The sequence below is a fragment of the Piliocolobus tephrosceles genome, chromosome 3 (assembly GCF_002776525.5).
Source record: "Piliocolobus tephrosceles isolate RC106 chromosome 3, ASM277652v3, whole genome shotgun sequence".
Lineage (NCBI taxonomy): Eukaryota > Metazoa > Chordata > Mammalia > Primates > Cercopithecidae > Piliocolobus > Piliocolobus tephrosceles.
The window spans coordinates 8,790,149-8,811,232 of NC_045436.1; positions in this window are offsets into that span (position 1 = coordinate 8,790,149).

Sequence of the window (21,084 nt, forward strand, 5' to 3'; positions counted from 1 at the left end):
CAAATTTTACAGCTGACCAAGCTAAAGCACAGGAAGATTAAGGTTCAAGGTCACATAATTAGAGCAAGAATCTGGACTCAAACCCATACCTGATTAATGCAAAGCCCATCATCATCTTTACACTCTGCCAAGTGCTGCTCTAGAGTCCAAAGCTCAAGAGTAAGCAATCTAACCTGCCTCCACAGACCCAGATGCTGTCCATGGGTCTATACAATCTTCCTGAAATACCTCATTTATTATATGTAACTCCCCCCATCAAAAAAAGTTCCTCAGGAGGAACTTTTTAGCTTCTGTGACTTGTTGCATATCTAATCTTGTTTTTTTTCAAAGAACATTTTTCATGCTTGTGGCTAAGTTATTATTGCCTCTGCACTCAGCATAGGTGAATAGGAAAAACACCATAGTAGGTCTTGCAGGGCTTGCATGAAGTTCTAGTTTTTTCCATTCCTCCATCACCTCCATTTTTCAGATGACCAAATCGAAGCTCAGAGAGAAAATAATTTATCCAAAGTGTTCAATCAATTAGTGGCAGAGCTAAAACTTAGACACGGAAGCTCCTCACTCATCATCCATTCCCCACCATCTTCCTAAGTGCATTTTTAAATATTAAGTTTCATATGCAAACACCTAAACACTCAATAAGCATTCACTGAGTGCACAGAACTTGCTGAGTTCTGTGCAAAGATCTGTAGAGGCTGAGATGGAGAAGGCAGAGTTCTGTCTTTAAGGAATTCAAATTTAGTGAGACACTTAAAAAAACTATCTGACAAATCATGGCACGTATATGACATTAACACATGTAGGAGAGTCACCAGAAGCTTAACAGCAGATGTGAAAACAAAGCTGAATCCCAAAAAACAAACAGCAGTTTGTCATGTGAAGCAGGAGAATCCACTCCAAGAAGAAAATGAGCATAGAAGATGGTGTGGTTGTTTGAAAGCAATGACGGTAACCAGGCCCTTGGTAGACATGGGCTGGTACTGGAGTATTAGTATTATATTCAGAACATGGTTGAAAGAGAACTCCTTCAAGTAAGATGGACACTGAATTCACTACCAAGACAGTAAATAAATCGGTGTCTCACGCCTGTAATCCCAGCACTTTAGGACGCAGAGGCGGGCAGATCACAAGGTCAGGAGTTTGAGACTAGCCTGACCAATATGTTGAAACCCCGTCTCTACTAAAAATATAAAAATTAGCTGGGCATGGTGGAGGGTGCCCATAATCCCAGCTACTTGGGAGGCTGAGGCAGGAGAATCACTTGAACCCAGGAGGTGGAGGTTGCAGTGAGCCAAGATAGCACCACTGAACTCCAGCCTGGTGACAGAACAAGACTCTGTCTCAAAAATAAATTAATTAAATTAAATAAACAAATAAATCAAGAAATAAGAGGAAATGAACGTGTCAGGAGGAAACAGGGAGTGTGAGCATGCAGTTGAATAAATTATTTCTTTGGGACTGTTCCAGAAAGGCATGGTTATAAATGTTAGAAAAACAAAAAGTGGTCTATTGTACTGTAGTCAGGTTTTCAAATATATAGGTCATTCCTAATTAAACTATATAGACATACAAAATGGGTTGATGATAGCAAAAGTATCAGATTGCATTCTTTCTAATGTGAATAGAAATTTTAAAAAATAAAAAAATTAAGAATATTTTTATGGCTGCGCATGGTGGCTCACGCTTGTAATCCCAGTATGTTGGGAGGCCGAGGGAGGTGGATCACTTGAGCTCAGGAGTTTGAGAAGTGCTTGGAAAACATGGTGAGACCCTGCCTCTACAAAAATTACGAAACTTAGCCAGGTGTGACAGTGCATGCCTTCAGTCCCAGGTACTTGAGAGGCTAAGGCAGGAGGATCACTTAAGCCCAGGAGGTCAAGGGTGCACTGAGCTGTGACTGCACCACTGCACTCCAGCCTGGGTGACACAGTGAGATACTGTCTCAAATCTCTCTCTCTCTGTGTGTGTGTGTGTGTGTGTGTGTGTGTGTATTCTAAATAGTTTTAGATTAATAATATTCTTGTCACTTGTCAGAAATAAGAGACTAGAATCTACTTGGGTGAGGTCTGATTTATTTATGTGTGTATACAGATAAGTAGAGACAGAAGCAATTACATTCTCTTCTCTCAACAATTGTACAATGTATTGGAAAGACAAGTGTAAGACAGGTAATAAAAATATGATAAGATGGTCAATAGAAGATTTACTGAACAGAAGAATGGCAATAAAATGGTGTCTTAATAAGTTCAGTCTAGCAAGTGTAGAATGGACTGAGGAATGAGGGATCACATCTGGAAATGAGGGAGTCACTTAGAAGGCTATTGCAACAATCTAGATAAGACCATCAGAACCCATTCCAACCAAGAACTTTACAACCTCCCTTTGACAAATATTTCTTATCTTATTTGTCAACTGTAGGTCTTAATTTATCCAGCAATGAAAGTGGTTTTGTGTAAAAAATCCTGAATGTGCCTCTGATACACAATAGGGCTCCAGGAAGAAGTTTCATAAGAAAGTAATGTGACGTTGCCTGTTTATAATACCATTTTGAATCATTCATTCATTGATTCATACGTTTGTTCAAGATATATTTCCTGTCTTCTGTCTTACACTGGGGGGACAAGAACACATAATATAACATGGTATCTGAATACAAAAGGTTTATGAATTGCCATTTAGTTCAGAAAAACTTACACGTAGAAAAATATAAGCAAACAGAATGAATAGGGTGAGGGCATAGAGAGGGAAAAAGAGGACTGGATAAGAGAGACATTTAATAATAAAAGAGAAAGCATTAGGTTCAGAAAAGTTCCCCAATAAATATTCTTTCAGAATAAATAACATACAATTTAGTAGGAATGTAGCAACCTGACAGGAAGAAAAAAGCTGGAAAAAATCAATGCAAAGGAAATGTTTCTTTCTCCTCTTCAGAATTTATTGTATGTAATTCCCCCCATCAAAGTGATTGCACCAAACCACTATGTCACATCTGGCCTTAAGGTTGCCCTAAGGGGCAAAAAGTAATATGCAAAGAGCCAGAGTGACAACTTTTTACCCTAGGCTTCTAAATAGCCACATGATTTCTCCTGACATAGAGGAGTTGAACAAAAACAACAAAAGTAAACAATATCCAATCAATTTATTTCAACCTCTGGATATATGTCAATTAAAATTCAGAAAAATGGAATGACAGGGCATATCTTTTCTAATTTGGGACATTAAAAATCAGAACAGGAGAAATGGATCTCCTGTACATTGTTTGAAAGTCCTGTCCTATAGACCTGATGTTGCCTCTTTAAACAAGAAGTACGTGAGAAAGACTGCATTCAATAACAGAAGTAGAATGCTATACTTTACCTTGATCATAGTTTTCCTATGTCTCATTACTCCCCAGTGAAACGCATCCCATTTCTCCATGCACACCATTTGCACGTCCACCTCCGGTGGCTCCATTAGTGGTGGGCTTCTGCCTCCTGGAATGTCACTCCTCTTCTCACGGCTTCTTGCCTAGAGGCCCTGTCCCTTAGCTTCCTCAGGTGATGCTGAACCTACCAATCATGATTTTTTTTTTTTTTCTCAAAACACCATCCCCTTTGCAGAACACTGTGGCATATTGATATATTCAATTCTGTAAAAACTAGGAGCAGAACATATGATTTTATTATATGTATCCGGTGTAGAATCACAACCAGTAGCACACATGTCTACACACAGAAAACAAGCTGCTTGGCGGTTTCGGAGTTTCCTGTTAATATTCATTTGCTGCTTGTTCATTCATTGTATCATCTGCCAGCTCTCACTCGCAGGCAAGTAGGAGTAAGTGCCAAGGGTTTAAGAAAATTGTAGAGAAAACAACTTAAACTGGGGGAATTCGATCCATTTCCTTCATTTGGTTTTAAAAGGCAGGAAGGGAAACCATGGACCAAAGGTGCAGAATTCAGAAATAGGTGTTCACTGGTTTAGGCTCTAGGGCTAGGCACTGGTTTTCTGCAGCCACTCTCCCAAAAGTCAGTCTATTGTGCTCACACTTTTCTCTAACTCATTTGTTAAATAAATACTACATATTTAGTATTTTAATTAAAAAGGAGCAAATCGTGTGAATCTTGACTTCCTCCAGCATCAACTGGTGAGACTGACCCTGAAGATCAATAACACGTTATCATTTTTAATATTACATAAATGTAATTAGTGTTATGAGGGTAGGGTATAAGAATAATCATTTATCTTGAGATTGAGATTGGGCCTCTACCACCTGGAATATGTTAACTAAATTTAAGAAGCTTCTTCTGGTCACTAAATATAAGTAACACATTAAGATTCCAAAGAGAATACCAGAAAGTTTCCAGTTTCACTTTACTACATTTTAAAGAGAGATGGCTATCTTGTTATTTTGATATTAATGGATTTGGGAATTTTCTAATATCTGTCAGACAATACCTCGGAGGCTTCCATAATCTTAATTTTTCTACTACATTTGTTCCCTTTACTTTGCACTCATATGGCCTGTAGTTCTGTTGTAAAATGTGGGGTTTGGCAGATGCTAAGTGCATAGCAGGGACTTATTAAATACTGGATTATTCACTAATGAAGAATTCTGCTTTTAAAAATATGTGTGGCCGGGCGCGGTGGCTCACGCCTGTAATCCCAGCACTTTGGGAGGCCGAGGCGGGTGGATCACAAGGTCAGGAGATCGAGACCACGGTGAAACCCCGTCTCTACTAAAAATACAAAAAAAAAAGTTAGCCGGGTGCCGTGGCGGGCGCCTGTAGTCCCAGCTACTCGGGAGGCTGAGGCAGGAGAATGGCGGGAACCCGGGAGGCGGAGCTTGCAGTGAGCTGAGATCCGGCCACTGCACTCCAGCCTGGTGGACAGAGCGAGACTCCGTCTCAAAACAAACAAACAAACAAACAAACAAACAAACAAAAATATGTGTAATATGCCAAATAATTTGCACTCTATTCATAAATACAGGTGCCAAGATTGAGGAATGGTATATTCCCTGCTCCCTATTCTCATCATGATTCTTAAATTACAATGAGGTTTTTTTTCCTGACAGTCACAACAAATCAGAGCCCACTGTATACAGCTTGCATGATCTTTATACATCCCTTTGATGCTTCAACTTTACTTTGCTAACTGTTGCAAAGTATCAACGGAGATTTGCAAATGAAGGGCAATTTTCTCCAACTGTTCCTTATGAATCATATGAAATGTATTTTTCCACCATAACAGCGGTTATATGGTAATAAGATGATAATGCAAATCATAAAATACAATACAACAATCAAAATAAGTGCAAACAATTAGTTAATTCTAGCATTTGAAAAATGGTAGACTTGGTTTCAGTGAATATATTTCTCCACATTCAAATTCAAATCTTCTTTACGTAGAGACTAATCGATTCATCAGTCCTCACCACTGCTGAAGAACATATTGATGAAAGTTCTTATCTTAAATGTAGACATACTTATTTTCTTTAGAGACTAATTAAATATTCATTATAAGTATAAAGATTTATTGAAAATAAATATTCATAATATAATGACAATAATAAAGAAAAGAAGGGAGAGGAAAGCTGCCAGCCAACTACCATGCTGAGCACATTAAATGGTTTAACTGATTTAGTCCTAGAATATCAAATACTCTCTTATCCCCATTTCCCAATGAAGAGATGGAGACACAACATCTAAAGGAGACATTCAAAGAGCTAGCAAATGGAAGAGAAATTCTTAACTACCATGACTATTGCCTCCCTAAAGATACGTAGAATTTTCTAGACCTTTGTCTAGAATTCTAGACCTTTCCTTTTAAAAAAAGTATGTTACATTCCAAACAGCAAACTGATAAAGTAGTTCCTTCTGTATTAAACTTAAGTATCTCAGCATACATTTAAATTTATTTTCTTCTATTATATTTTTAGTGGATAGTCATAACTGTGTAAGAGATTTTGATACACTTAAATTCACTTATAACTTTTTTGTGAATTCTTCCAAATATACTGTATTTATTTTTTATTCTGAAGTCCAAAAGAATAATGACTCTACTGAGGATTTCATCAGAATTAGATGTAATAGACAGTCCCACAGAGATTTCTATGTATGTGGTTATTATTTATTGTATTCCTGTAGCAATTTTTTTTTTTTTTTTTTTTTGAGACAGAGTCTCACTGTCACCCAGGCTGGAGTGTAGTGGCACAATCCCAGCTCACTGCAACATCTGCCTCCCAGGTTCAAGCAATTCTCCTGCCTCAGTCTCCTGAGTAGCTGGGACTACAGGCGCCTGCCACCACATCCAGCTAATTTTTAATTTTTTTTAGTTGAGACAGGGTTTCGCAATGTTGGCCAGTCTGGTCTCGCTCCTGACCTCAGGCGATCTACCCACCTCAGCCTCCCAAAGTGCTGGGATTACAGGTGTGAGCCACCATGCCCAGCCTCCTGTAGCACTTTTATGCCCCTGACTACAGTATTAGCTAATGATTCCAGAACTCTTTTAACCCAAGACCATTTTTTAAAAAAAATCTTGTTAGCTATCCTGCTCTAACTTGTATCAGAGCTACTTGTACACTAACGTTTTATTTTCCTACACTCGCTTTCCTACTGGAATTCGGGATCTGGACTCTGCAGGGGGTTCAGACACGTGCTCCTTTATTATAAGCTGTCTGATCTTGGCAGGTAGATCACTTAAAGTCCGTGTCTCAGTGTCCTGCCCTGTTCAATAAGATTTACACTGGAACCTATCTCATATAGTTGCGTGAGAGTGAACATATACGAAGATTTAGAAGAGTAATCAGCACAGGAAAAGCATTACATATTAGCAGCTGCTACTACAGCTTCCACCACTAACACTATTACTATACCATTTTCTACAAAGCTATCTTAAAACTGTCCCATTCTCAAGCCCCTTCAATTTTCCTCTAATCCCTCAGTCTCAGTAGGTCACCCAGGTTTCTTCAGTGTTCCAGAGAAAATGGGGGCCTTTGGGACAGAAACCTTCTTAACTTCTCACCACATTCCTCTCAAACTACTAAGGGACTTTATATCCCTCTCTTTCTCCCATCACAGAGGAGAAAGTCCTCTACTAGTCTTTCTAGTACTTCCTTTACATTTTCTCTTCAACTTTATTTTAAAATAAATGAAATGAAACCTTATTTTAAAAGAAAAGAAATAACTTACAGGAGAGTAAATTATTGCTTTCCATCTCTCTACAGCCGGGGTTCTTGAAATAGAACAAGAATCTATACTTTCCTCCTCCACTTCTTTCCTTTTCATTCCCCCTTAGCCACCAGGGTTTGACGTCTTCTCCAGCCATCTCCCAAAGTTGCTCAGGGAAGAACCCATCATGTCCTAGCTGTTCATATTTGATTGGCATTTCTTGTTCTTTATCATAGTGAACCTCATTACATGTAACGTGGCTTAACCACATTCTTCTTTTTATAATGCTTGCTTCTCAGTTTCCATGACATCATGGCTGTCCTGTTTTTCTCTTCCCATCTCTTTTACTTGACTCTCTTTCTCCTCATACTTAAATTTAGTTTTTTCAAAATTCTCTGTAATTTATTTTTTCTTTTCAATTTTACATAGCCTCTCAGTTTTATCTTTAAGCTGATATTACAGATCTCTTTTCTTAATCTGATCTATGTATTTAATTACTCACTGAACATCACTGAATCTTATAAAATAGAACTCCTGATACCTTTAAAACCCATTTTTGGTTCTCCATTCCTAATATGGCTACTGAGGGAGGCAGATGATAAGGCAAAAAGAACAAAAGATTGGGATTTGGGCTGACTCTAATTCAATCTGGCTCCAATCTACGCTGGCACAGGATCTTAGTGCAGATACTTGTCCTTTCTGAGCCTCAGTTTTGTCTCTAACTGGACATAATGACATCAACTACATAAGATCCTGATGAGGGTGAAATGAGATGGTGTTTGAAAGGGATATAAAACATTGTTCAGAACTTCATAGAAATCAGCAAGTATATTTTTATTTTCAGTTAGAACAGGTTTTTAAACAATTTCGTCTAGAGTAAAACAATGCTTTCCTAACTGGCCCCTCCCTCCACTCTCCTGTCCTGTCCAATCCTGGCTTCACACTGTAGCTAGACATCGTTCTCAACACAAATTTTATCACATCACTTGCTTACATGGAATTTCCCATGGACGCCACAGTGCCTAATGGGTTAGGTAAATGCTCCTCAACTAAACCCTGGTCCTTCACGACTCCTTTCCTAGGATCTTGTCCTGTGTGACCTCCATAGGCCTCATGATCAATTGCTGAAAGCCATGCATTCTCTCAGGCTACTGTTTTGTTTTTGTTTTTGTTTTTTTTACATCTGTTCTTCCCTCTTCACTTAGCTTCTGCTTGTCCAGGTAGAAAATTTCTAGTAACCCTTGTAAGATTCAGCTCACGTGTGTTTCCTTTCTGATATTTTTCCTGAGATAGCAGAATTACTTCTCGACTATGTTCCCATCCTACCTTGCACAACCTCAGTTTCAGTCTTTATTTCATTAGATTGTCATCATTCATACTCATATGTCATCTCAACTATCGGTCTTATTACATCATGTCTTTCCATCCTTGGTAGAAAGTAGGCACCCCCTAACTATTTGCTAAATGAATTAGTGAAAAAACAATGATCCAAGTCAGCCCCTACTAGACTGTAAGTGCATGATATACATATCCTCGTATCTCTTGCTTCCAGCACTTGTATCTCAAAATACTGCCCAACACTTACTGATTTCTAATTATGTACCGGGTATAGGTTTAAGCACTTTACTGCATTCATTTAATTTTCTCAATAACTTTAAAAGGCAGGTACCAGCAAAGAGAAATTTGATAAATTTACTCAGGTGGAACAGCTTGGATTAAAATGCAGTCAGTTGACTCTAGAGCATGAACTTGTAACTACTATACAATATTTTGATATGACTATAGAAAGTATAGAGTATTTCAACAGAAGCAAATATTTTTAAAGCTATGAGTATATATGTGTTACATGAGTATATATGTGTTATGACTTTCCTCTTGATCATAACACATATATATTCATACAACACATATCGAAGACATTTTTTAGTTCCAGATGGAATGATTTGGGTTATCTCACCAACTTTAAATCCTTCCTTTTATATAGAGCCTCCAAGGAATCAAATAGTTGGCAATATATTAGCTGCAGGATTTAAATTACACAGTGTAGTTTAACACAAAGAAATTAATTGAAAAGGTTTTAAGAAAATCATGTTCTTCTCCAGTAAACGTTGCTACCTGGGAAAAAGACTAGCTGGCGGGTTTATAGAGAACAGGGTTTTTCTAAACCATCCTGGGATTTGCTGTAAATAATATATGCACCTACCATACTACCCTTTAATTTTTTTTATGGTCTGTGTAAATATAATGAGACTTCTGATTAAATTTCTTTGGAATTATACTCTCTTATATTACCCTTTGAAAAGCTTCTTTTTAAAACCCCATAGGAAAATTTATTTCCTTGATACCTATTTAAATAATATAGTAGGACCTTTTTACAGTGAAATTATTTTTTTTGTTATCTGTTAGTCTCATTGATGTTGAAGTAAGTGGTATTTCAACATAGCTGTGAATTCATTCTACAACTCTCCAAAAAGAATATTTTGTATTGTTTGCTCAAAACGCAAATCAAACAAAATCTTTGTATTCATTTATAAAATAAAAAAACATGAAAGCTTGTTCAATTAACAAAAAAAATCAAAACATCATGCACTAATTCTTACAGATATTTACATAAGAAAGGCAAGTCTATGTAGTTCTAATACTGCTGGCAATAAATGTTTCTTCCAAGATCTACACATCCTGCGGACATTTGGAAAACAATAAACTGTTGCCTTTGGTTGGCCAGTTTCTCTTCTAAATGTACTCTCTGCCAAGGAAGATGATGTAAGATGTAATAAATCTAACATTTTACTCATAGTTACCTAAATTCAGTCAAACTGTTAGAAAAGAAATGCTTTTATCTTACACAATTTAAGAAATAATTCCTCATACCAAGCTATCATTTCAAATATTTCAAATGTTTTAATTCATTTGCTTACTAAGTTTCCCAGAGATTATATATTTATTAAATATGCTGATGAACACCCTATGGACTGAATATTTTTGAAACTGAAGCAATCAACTGATTATTTAAAACAATGTTGTTCTCAGGACTCGGTGCACCATGACAACAGTAACCAATTCATTGGTTAGTATATCCTGTCAAATGATTTTAAAGAATGACTTCAGCAAAATATTTTATCATGATGTGCAATGTAAATATTTCCAAACTGCCTTTTTTGATCCAGGAACTCTTCTAAGGGGTGGGTTAGAGAATCTCCAGAAATTGCATTTTAGTGGGAGAAGAAGACAGTCAACCCCCTTACAGTCCTTCTTGTTGGAACCTAGACAAAGAAATCTAATAAAGAATTTAATTATCAATTTACTACCTACATTGAGATAGGCTAATGGATTTGTTGACTGTCAAAACAAAGGATGACAAATGATTCGGAGCAGCATCAACCTAATACCTGCCAGTTTAGGGCCTTAGGATCCAGGGGTCACATGCCTTCAGTTTCTATGAATTGTTAAGAAAGTTTATTGCCTTGCTAGTAGTGTGAATTTATTCAGTACGATATCTACATCATATTTTCTATAGTAATAAACACTTTAATAATTGTAGCCTCGTGTCATATACCAAGAGAAGCAATAATCCTGAGAAACCTGTGAATCTTGCAACAATTTCTTTTCTTTTTTTTTTTTTTTTGAGATGGAGTTTCGTTCTTGTTGCCCAGGCTGGGGTGCAATGGCACAATCTCAGCTCACCGCAACCTCTGCCACCCGGGTTCAAGCAATTCTCCTGCCTCAGCCTCCCCAGTAGCTAGGATTATAGGTATGCGCCACCACACCCGGTTAATTCTGTATTTTTAATGGAGACGGGGTTTCTCCATGTTGTTCAGGCTGGTCTCAAACTCCCAACCTCAGGTGATCCGCCCACCTCGGCCTCCCAAAGTGCTGGGATTACGGGCTGAGCCACCGTGCCCGGCCACAACCAGTTCTTAACCTGAGCCAAATTTCCATTCATTTCCCAATGATAAATTGTGATTTACACAATGTTCTCTTTCTTATCTGAACCTTTCCCTGAATATCTTCCAGGGCAGTGGCCCTGGCGTGTGTAGACACAAGCCTGTTGGAAGTCACAGTCTACCTATCCCTCACCAAAGAGTCAAGCTAGCATTTCTCAATGTTCTTCCCCATTGCCTCTGAACTATAGAAGTAGGACCTTTGGCTGAGTTCAAGCCTCACCCTGATCTAAACAAACCAGGATGACGGTTGCTTCTGCTTAGGTGCCTCTAATTTCTCCTTAATTAGTATAGGGAGTGTATACAGGTCAATTGTTAAGCGTGTCTCCTCTATCAGACTCCGTGCTATGTGCTGTGAGAGTAACAGATGCATGTGCTATTTTCCAGAAACAGTCCCCAAATCTCAGTGAGCCTGGTTTTAGTTTTACACCTGGCCTTCTGGATTTGGTAGCAGAAACACTTTTCCCATTGACTGAGATAAGTTTAAGATTAATCTCTTGTTTAACATATATGCCGGACAAAGGAAACAACCAACCAAAAGATGAAAACAAGTCCTCAGTGAAAGCGATATTTTCAGATTAGTATATATTTATATAAATAGAGAATGGCAAAGGTTTCTGTTTATCAGCCATCTCTGAAGTAGCAGCAGAAAGAAGAGGGCTCTTTGATGTGGAATTCTACAAAAGCCACGATCTCTAGGTGGGGTGGCTCTCACCTGTAATTGCAGCTACTCAGGAGGCTGAGGCAGGAGGATTGCTTGAGCCCAGGAGTTCAAGACCAGCCTGGGCAACATAGTGAGATGCCATCTTTTAAAAAGTTTGTAAAACACTAGCTGGGCATGGTGGTACACATTTGCAGCCTCAGCTACTCAGGAGGCTGAGGCAGGAGGATCACTTGAGCTCAAGGAGGTCAAGTCTGCAGTGAGCTATGATCTTAACACTGCACTCCAGCCTGGGTGATAGATCAAGGCCCCGTCTCCAAAATAAATAAATATTAAACAAAATTAAAAAGCCAGGCTGTAATTACCTTACTCCTTCTATCTATTCTCCAGGTAAGAACAGAATAATTTCTGGTAAAATTGCAACTTAGATTATTTTACTCCTTCTTTAAATTCTCTAAAGGCTTCTCATCTCACTCAGGCCCTACATGACTTTGGCCCCTATCACATCTTTGACCCTAACCACATTATTCTCATCACTGCTACTTCCTTTACTGGAAAAGCTCTTCCCATAGATGTCCATGTGGTTTGGCCCATCACTTTCTTCCACTATTCATTCCAATGCTCCCCATTTCCTTTTCCTCTTATTTTTTTCAATAGCACTTATTACAATTTAACATAGCACCTATTTTACTTATTTATTTTTTGCCATCTCTCTCCCCACTAGAACAGAAGCTCCCCAAAGGCCTATATTTTTGTCTCCTTTGTTCACAGATACAGTCAAGCACACTGTAAATATTAAACCTCATGTTCAATGAATAAGTATATAATTATTTTATTGCAAAATAATTCACTTCTCTCTAGCACTCAGCCTAAGGCTTCCACTGTTACTACCCCTGTCTTTATTAGTATGAGGTTTGATCCTCATGGCTTCAACTTGAGTGATGTCCCTCTAGGTGATGCATCTGTGTTCCCAGAATGAGTTTAATCCCTGAGCAGGAACAGAAGCAAGGAAACCATTTAGAACACTACTGCAATAATCTGTGGGAGAGGTAATTGGCTTAAGCCATGTGCTCGTACATGGATAAATGTGGTGACGAGAACTGCTTCTAATTGATCCTATTTCTCAATAAGCCACAACGTTCTCAACTGAGAATGGAAATTAGGGAGAGGGTGGCTAGAGGATTGGAAAGAAGGGAGTTTGGTTTGTTACCTTATATAGTCATCTAAGAATGTGGAAAATTCATAAACAGAAATGTAGTGTGATTTTGGCAGAGCACCGTGTACTCATTTGGTGTAATGATCTTGATTTTTTTTTTTTTTTTTAAGACAGAGTCTCACTCTGTTGGCCAGGCTGGAGTGCAGTGGCATAATTTCAGCTCACTGCAACCTCCGTCTCCCAGGCTCAAGCAATTCTCCTACCTCAGCCTCCCTAGTAGCTGGGATTACAGGCCTGTGACACTACACCCAGCTAATTTTTGTATTTTTAGTAGAGATGGGGTTTCACAGTGTTGGCCAGGTTGGTCTCGAACTCCTGACCTCAGGTAATCCGCCCATCTCGGCCTCCCAAAGTGCTGGGATTACAGGCATGAGCTACTGTGCCCGGCCAATCTTGAATTTTTTTTTGAAAAATCCAATTAGCATAGCCTTGTGTCGGCTGCATGGGTGAAGGCATAGGTAGAGTTGAACTTAGTCTTAACATCCGGCCTCGCAGATTCCAGGAAGTGTGTAAGGGGTGAAGGAGTCGATAGTGCAAGCATTAGAGTGATTACAGTGATGAGATGAGTCCTTTAAGCCAGGTAGGAAGAAAAAAAAAAAAGGATCGAGGAAGAGTGAAAGTTGTTAGAATTAAAGATTGTGAGCTCCCAGAGAGTGAAAGCATTACTGGTCCACAGAAAGTCACGGTTGGGTGGCATAATTGTAATTGAGACAACTGACTAATTCTCACTTTGATAACAAAGTCAAGGTATGAATGAGACTAACATGTGATGAAGGCACTGAAAGATTCAGGAGATTTAAAAAATTGTCTAGATTGATATGAAATCACCAGTAATTATGACTAGAGAAAGTATGGTGACAGTAATCCAAGAGACAAATACTCCAAAAAGGAGGAATTAAGAGTGAAGGGAGGAGCTGATGGCAGAGGATCAATCAGCACAAGGGAATTCCTTGCGCGTTGGAACCATTCGGTATCTTGTTTGTGGTAGCAGTTACAAAAAAGTGATTTTTGGGCACATTGTTCTGCTGAATAATTCTTTGTAAGAGAGGAGGAGAATGGATATTGCACAGTCAATTTACAGCCTCTTCCATAAATACCAGTTATATGGCCTCAAAATAGACAAGTGGTGTTTTACAAACTGCATTATAAGGAACACTGATGCCTTAAAGTACCTTAATAGGTGTTCCATTAATAAAGGATTCCATGATCACTGAGGTTCAGGAAATCCCGAGTTAACAAAACTTATTCTGGTATATTTATATCAGTACTTCTCACAGTCTTTAATAATTTAACGTGCACTGTGAATCACCAGAAAAGAGATTTCAGTATGTAGTTCCCAAATTTTATTGATCATTTCACTTTTTTATTGAAGGATAATTATTATAACATCTGTTATATGCTAGGTTTCCTCCAAACATAGCTTGGGACAGGCTGTTGAAGATAGTATCCATTGTTCTCAAGGGCATGAGGGGCAGGTGTGCATGTCCATTCGTTGCTGATGAGGATGTAAATGAGTAAAATAATCACTCTATTTTAGGATGCAAACTTTTTCCTTAGGATTTTCTGCTAAGGAAATTATGACCGTGTGCAAGGAACTAACTATGAATATGTTCGTGGAAGAATGTGGTAAAAAATAGAAATAAAATGAATGCATAATAGATTATCTCTTAAGTTAATTATGGTGAGTCTATACATATAGTGGGAATCTGCAAAGGTATTTAATGTGTCATAGTAGCAAAATGTGTAATGAATGGAAAATATATTGGTTAATAAACAAAGGCAGGTTATTAAAATGATACACAGTATAGGGTCTATGTTTGCTTTAAAAACATGGATGTGTGAATATATGTTTGATGAACAAAAAAGCACAAAAGAAATATACTGAAGAGTGTTATATCTGCGTGGTGGGATTATGAGTGAATTGATTTATCAACTGCAAATTATTTACCAAATTTCTGTGACAATCACACAACATGTAATATTTAAAGAATGGTTCAATTCTTTGTGCGCGTGCAGATTTTTTGTTGATTATAATTTCCCCTGAATACAATGCTCAAAATTGTTGCTTAAATTGTACCACAAAGATTGAGTTAATATTTTGGAGACTAATCAAAGGATTGGTAATCTTCTTTCTGTATTATTTATATATAAAATGTGATGTATTAGAAAAATGGTTAGTCATACCACAAAATTAAACTACTTTCAAAAGTGTTCCAATATAATCTAGTAATGCTATTAACTTTTATTTTTAATCATCACTTGAATCAAGGGCTTTTGGAGAACTGTCAGAATTACACTGTAAAAAATGGAATATCTCCAGGTTATTTTAGCTATTAATAATTTTGCAATATTTTATGCCAGAGCAGAGCCATTTCCTTGTTCAGAGTCTCTGCTGAGCATTAGTCATTAGATATGGAGCAGTACTCAAACATTCATTCACAAACCTTCCTCAAACCACGTATACTTTTCCTCTTTTAATAAGGAATCTAAATATTGCAATGATTTTAGCAAAAACTGTGGATTTATTAGGTAAGATCTGAATATTTTATTACCAAAAAAAATTATGTGAAGATTTGTTGTGCTATATTTTCAGCTGGAGCTTCACATGGCTCTCAAAACGCCCATACCATACTTCATGCCAAAGAGAAATTTAAAAACTGCCTTAGAACCCGTGCATGCATCCAAATGTTGGACATATAGTCAAAAAAGATGGTGCTGGTGTTTTTATCACTGACATTTTACTTCAAATTGATAAAAATTTCCATTTTGAGAGAAAGGTATAATTGAAAAATGTGGGCAACCTCATACTTTTCTATCTCTGGTCTTGGGATAACTAAATCCTATACACGAATGTAGTATCCGTAGGCACAATTAATTGTCTAAACTCTCTTAAAATTAAAGAACTAAATATAACTTTGATGCCACCATTTCCAAGAGAGATTTTTAGAGTTGAAGTAGCTAAAACTCAGATACAGCAGTAACTGTGTAAAGGTAGGCAGCTTTTATTAACACGTATAGTAGGGAAATCCCTGACAGTCTTGCAATTTTTACCTTTTTACTGTCAGAGCTTAATATGGAATTAACATACTTATTGCAAAGAAATTATATAGCTAAACACTTGGAACGTGAACAGTGCGCCTGCCTTGGGTTTTATTTTATGTGTTCCCTGTGTTGCTGTATCTCTGTTACAGCAAAAGAATAAGAACAGAGAATAGAACTTTGACCTTCGTTGGAAAATGCTATGAATATGAACACAATACATTCCATTTTGGACCAAACATTTGATTGTCTTTAGATCATCTTAACTAATATTTGAGCATCATTCCCATAATAAACAATTCTAGACAAAGTATAGTTAAAGATTTTCTAATAGTCTTCATTTGGAGCGTGTATGCTGCAGACAGGTATTTCTGATCATGCACTTCACTCATTCTGATACCTGCGAAGTATCCAGACAAGTGAGAATGTACAGGCATGGCTTTCAGTTTCAAGTCCTCTAATATATTTCCACACAGTAACCCAAACGATCTTTCTACAATGCAGGTCTATCCGTGTCACTCTTATATTTTAAAAATTCCAGGGTTGCGTTATTGCCCATTGAATAAAATCCACAGTCTCTTTACGATGTCCCTCACACCTAAACTGTCAGACACATCTTTATCTCCCTGTACTCCTTCCCCTCAATCTAGCAATACAGTTGACCCTTGAACAACATGGCTCTTAACGGCACAGTTCCATTTATATGTGAATTTTTTTCAATAAATATATTGCTATATACTTTGGAGACTTGCAACCATTTGAAAAAAGTATGAATTGCATGGCCTAGAAATACTGAGAAAAAATTTTAAAACGTATGTCATGAATGCATAAAAGGTACGTAGATATTAGTCTATTTTATCATTTACTACCATCAAATATACACAAATATTATAAAAAGGTAACATTTATCAAAACTTACACAAACACTTATAGGTCATATGTAGTGCCCCTCGCAGTTGAAGGAAATGTAAACAAACTCCAAAGATACAGTATTAAATCATAGCTGCATAAAATTAACTGTAGTCTATACTGCGCTACCATCATCACTTCCCAGCCATCTCCTCTTGCTGTTGCGGTGAAGTGTTGAGAGTATTCGCTTGACGTGCCTTGAGATGTTAATCATCTCTGCGTCAGCCAGTACCCTCTCCAGTAAATTATGGTTCAGGGTCAAAAGTGCTCTCTCACGGTTCTCTTGTATTTTCATCATGTTTAGAGAAATATCGTTAGGCTTGAGTAACCCCATGGAACCCATACAAAGTGCCCCTAGTGATGCTGGGAGTGCTCCCAAGAAGTCAAGTCATGACATTACAAGAAAACATTGAATTGCTTTGACGTGTACTGTAGATTGAGGTCTGCAGCTTAGGTTGCCACCATCTCAAGATAAATGAATCTGGTGTAAGGACCATGGTACACAAAGGAATGGAACCTGGGAAGCCATAGCTGCAACTATACCAGCAGTCGTAGAAACCTTGCACTTTTTGTGAAATACCTTTTTGTCTCATATTGAAAATGCAGCTTTTACCTGGGTACAGGATTGCCATAAGAAAGACACACCTACGGATTATAATATGATTGACAAAAAAGCAAAATCATTAGATGACGATGTAAAGCAAAAGGAAGGTGAAGGATCTGAAGCTAGAGATGTTAATGCTGGCAAAGTATGGTTTGATACTTTCAGAAAGAGGCTTTAACAATGTCAGGATAACAGGAGAAGCAACTTCTGCTGACTACCAAGCAACAGAGGGGTTTCCACGTGCCGTTAAGAAAATCCCCTACAAGAAAGGATACCTGCCTGAACAGGTTTTTAATACAGATGAAAGTGCCCTATTCTGGAGAACAAAAAAAAAAAAAAACGCCACAAAGGACGTTTATCAGTAAAGAGGAGAGGTGAGCACAGGATTTTAGGCAGGGAAAGGTAGGCTAACTCTACTGTTTTGTGTAGATGCAGTCAGGTTAATGATCAGGACTGCCCTTATCTATAAACCTGCTAACCCCAGCCCTTGAAGGAAGAAGATAAACCCCAGCTGCCAGTCCTTTGGTTGTGCAGCAGGAAGGCCTGAGCAATGAGAACACTCTTTCTGGATTAGTTCCATCAGTGCTTTGTCCCCAAAGTCAGGAAGTAACTTGCCCATAAAGGACGACATTTTAAAATTCTTTTGATATTGGAAAATGCCCGTAGTCATACAGAGCACCACGAGTTCAGCCTGGAAAGGGCTGAAGTGGTCTACTTGCCCCAATAGTTCTCATTCGGCCTCTAGACTGGGGACATAAGGAGTTTCAAGGTTCATTACATAACAGTATTCTACGGGAAGGACTGCCAGTACTATGGAAGAGAACCCCAAGAGAGTATGCCATAGAAATCTGGGAGAATTACACCACTGAAGATGCCACGATTTTTATGGAAAAAGCCATAAAAGTCATCAAGCTGGCAACAGTTCATTTCTGCTGGAGAAAACTGTGTTCAGATGTTGTGCATGATTTTACAAGATTTACGACAGAGCCAATCAAGAAAATCATGTCAAAGACTGTGAATGTGGTTAAAAAAATGGCAGTAGGTTGGGGGGTAAAAAAGGGTTTCTTTTTTTTTTTTTCTAAAAATATTTATTGAAAGCTTCATCTTATGTCTATTAATTTAATTTAATTTATTTTTTAAAACTTTTAGGTTCAAAGGTACAGGGTAGGTTTGTTATATAGGTAAATTGCATGTCATGAGGATTTGGTGTACAGATTATTTTGTCATCCGGGTAATAAGCATAGTACCCAATAGGTAGTTTTTCATTTCTCTTCCTCCTCCCATCCTCTACCTACAAGTACATCTTAGTGTCTCCTGTTCCTTTCTTAGTGCCCACGAATTCTCAATGTTTAGCTCCCACCTATAAGTAAGAACAGGCAGTATTTGGTTTTCTGTTCCTGCATTAGTTTCTTTAGGATAATGGCCTGCAACTCCATCCATGTGGCTGCAAAGGACATGATCATATTCTTCTTTTATGACTCTATAGTATTCCATGGTGTATATATGCTACATTTTCTTTATCCAGTCTACTGTTGATGGGCATTTAGGTTGATTCCATGTCTTTGCTATTGTGAGTAGTGCTGCGATGAATACACACATACATTGTCTTTATGGTAGAATGATTCATATAGAGTTGGGGCTGGGGACTCACAGAGAAGAGAGACTGGGTTTCTTTCCACACAGTGACTGTGGCATGCTGGAGGTGCCAGCAGAGCGACCAGGCTCTTAGTTCCCTCCCCAGCTTGAGGGCAATAAGGGCAGTCACTGCAGCTGCAAAGGCAGAGGGCTGTGGGCTGTCTCTGGGATTTCCTCCCCAGAGAAACACAGAGCTGCCACCAACTGAAATGCTGAGGATGGGGCAAAGTTGTTGTGATGAGGGGCCCAGGTCAAGAGACCTTGTCCATTAAGGAGTGGTGGGGCGGGCCCCGCATGAAAAGCAGTCTAGCCACTGTTCTGTAACGCTGCTGCTCTGTGCTTGGCACCCAGATTAGTCTCTAATCATTTCGTTCCTTCTAGAGCCTGAGGGTAACAGGAGCTAGGGCTGTGGAGCAGAAAAAATGGCACCTGGCCTGCTACCTGTGGGAGCTCCATCCCAGGGAAATGCAGAGCTGTTTCTGGCCACAAATCTCAGGCAGGGCTGGGGTGAAAAAAAGGGTTTCAAGACAGGGATCTTAGAGAAATTCAAGAGCTCATGGGCACCACACCAGAAGAATTAACAATAACTTGATGAAGGTAAGTGTTTCCAAAGTAGTGCCAGACAACGAAGTCCACGATGTAGAAGCAGCTGTGCCAGAAAACAAATTGACACTAGACAATCTGGCAGAAGGCTTCTGATTATTCAAGACTGCTTTTAACTTATTTTATGACATGGAACTTTCTATGACACAGGCAATGAAACTAATGCCAATGGTAGAAGAAGGATTGGAACCATATAAAAACATTTTTAGAGAAATGAAAGAGCAGAAATTACAGTGCATTTCCAGAAAGTTACACCAAGTGTGCCTGCCTCTTCTGCCTTCCTTCTTACCTGCTCCACCTCTCCCACCTCCACCTCCCCGAAACAGCAAGAACAACCCCTCCTCTTCCTCTCCCAGTTGCTCAAGTGAGGGTGATGCAGATGAGGACTCCCACCTAGTGAAAAGCAATGCATTTTCTCTTACTTATGATTTTCTTAATGCTTTCTTTTCTAGCTTATGTTATTCTAAGATTATGGTATATAATACATATAACATACAAAATATGTTAATCTATTTATGTTTAGTAAGATTTCCAGTCAACAGTAAGCTATTAGTAGTTAAATTCTGGGGGAGTCAAAATTATCAATGGATTTATACATGGGGGGGGCATCACCCCTAACCTCCATATTGTTCAAGGGTTATCTGCACTGCATTTCTGGAACGCCTATCAGCTATTTTCCCAGAGCAGTCTGTGCTGATTATCACTACGCCAGGACATTATCATATTCTGTTACTCCTCGCCTCTGACACTAGACTCCAGGTTCCTTATTGGGAGAAAACAAGTGGCATTTGTCTTTATATCCAGGGCTTTGCATAGTGTTTCAGAGTAACTGGAACTCAAAAAGTGTATATTGAAATATGCACATTTTAAAAGGTAAATTGTGACTACAAAAATTCATTAGTGTTTCTGCTCATCTTGCCAAACAGATTTGTATCAGTGATCTAGAAATTCCAAACCCTTTGGCATGTTAAGCCATGTCCATACATCTAACTATGTTTAACCAAATAATTAGCTAACATACTGATCAACAGTTCTCACTTCCCAATTTTATTATGGACAGGAATTGTCATCTGTGGTTCTTGTTAAAACACAAATCTCCCCAACCCCACCCTAAGATTATGATGCAGTGTTTGTGGTAGAGCAGTCATTGAAAAAACAAAACCTTGAGAAATATCTCAGGTTTCTGTGATGGCCTACATTCCGGTAATACACCCCTCCAAGCACGTAGTGTTAGAAAAATTAGATTCTCTGTTGTTTTATGCACTGAAAGCCATTTCTTCAAACTACACTCCTTATTGCAATTAAAATGTTGTTTGCCATCACAT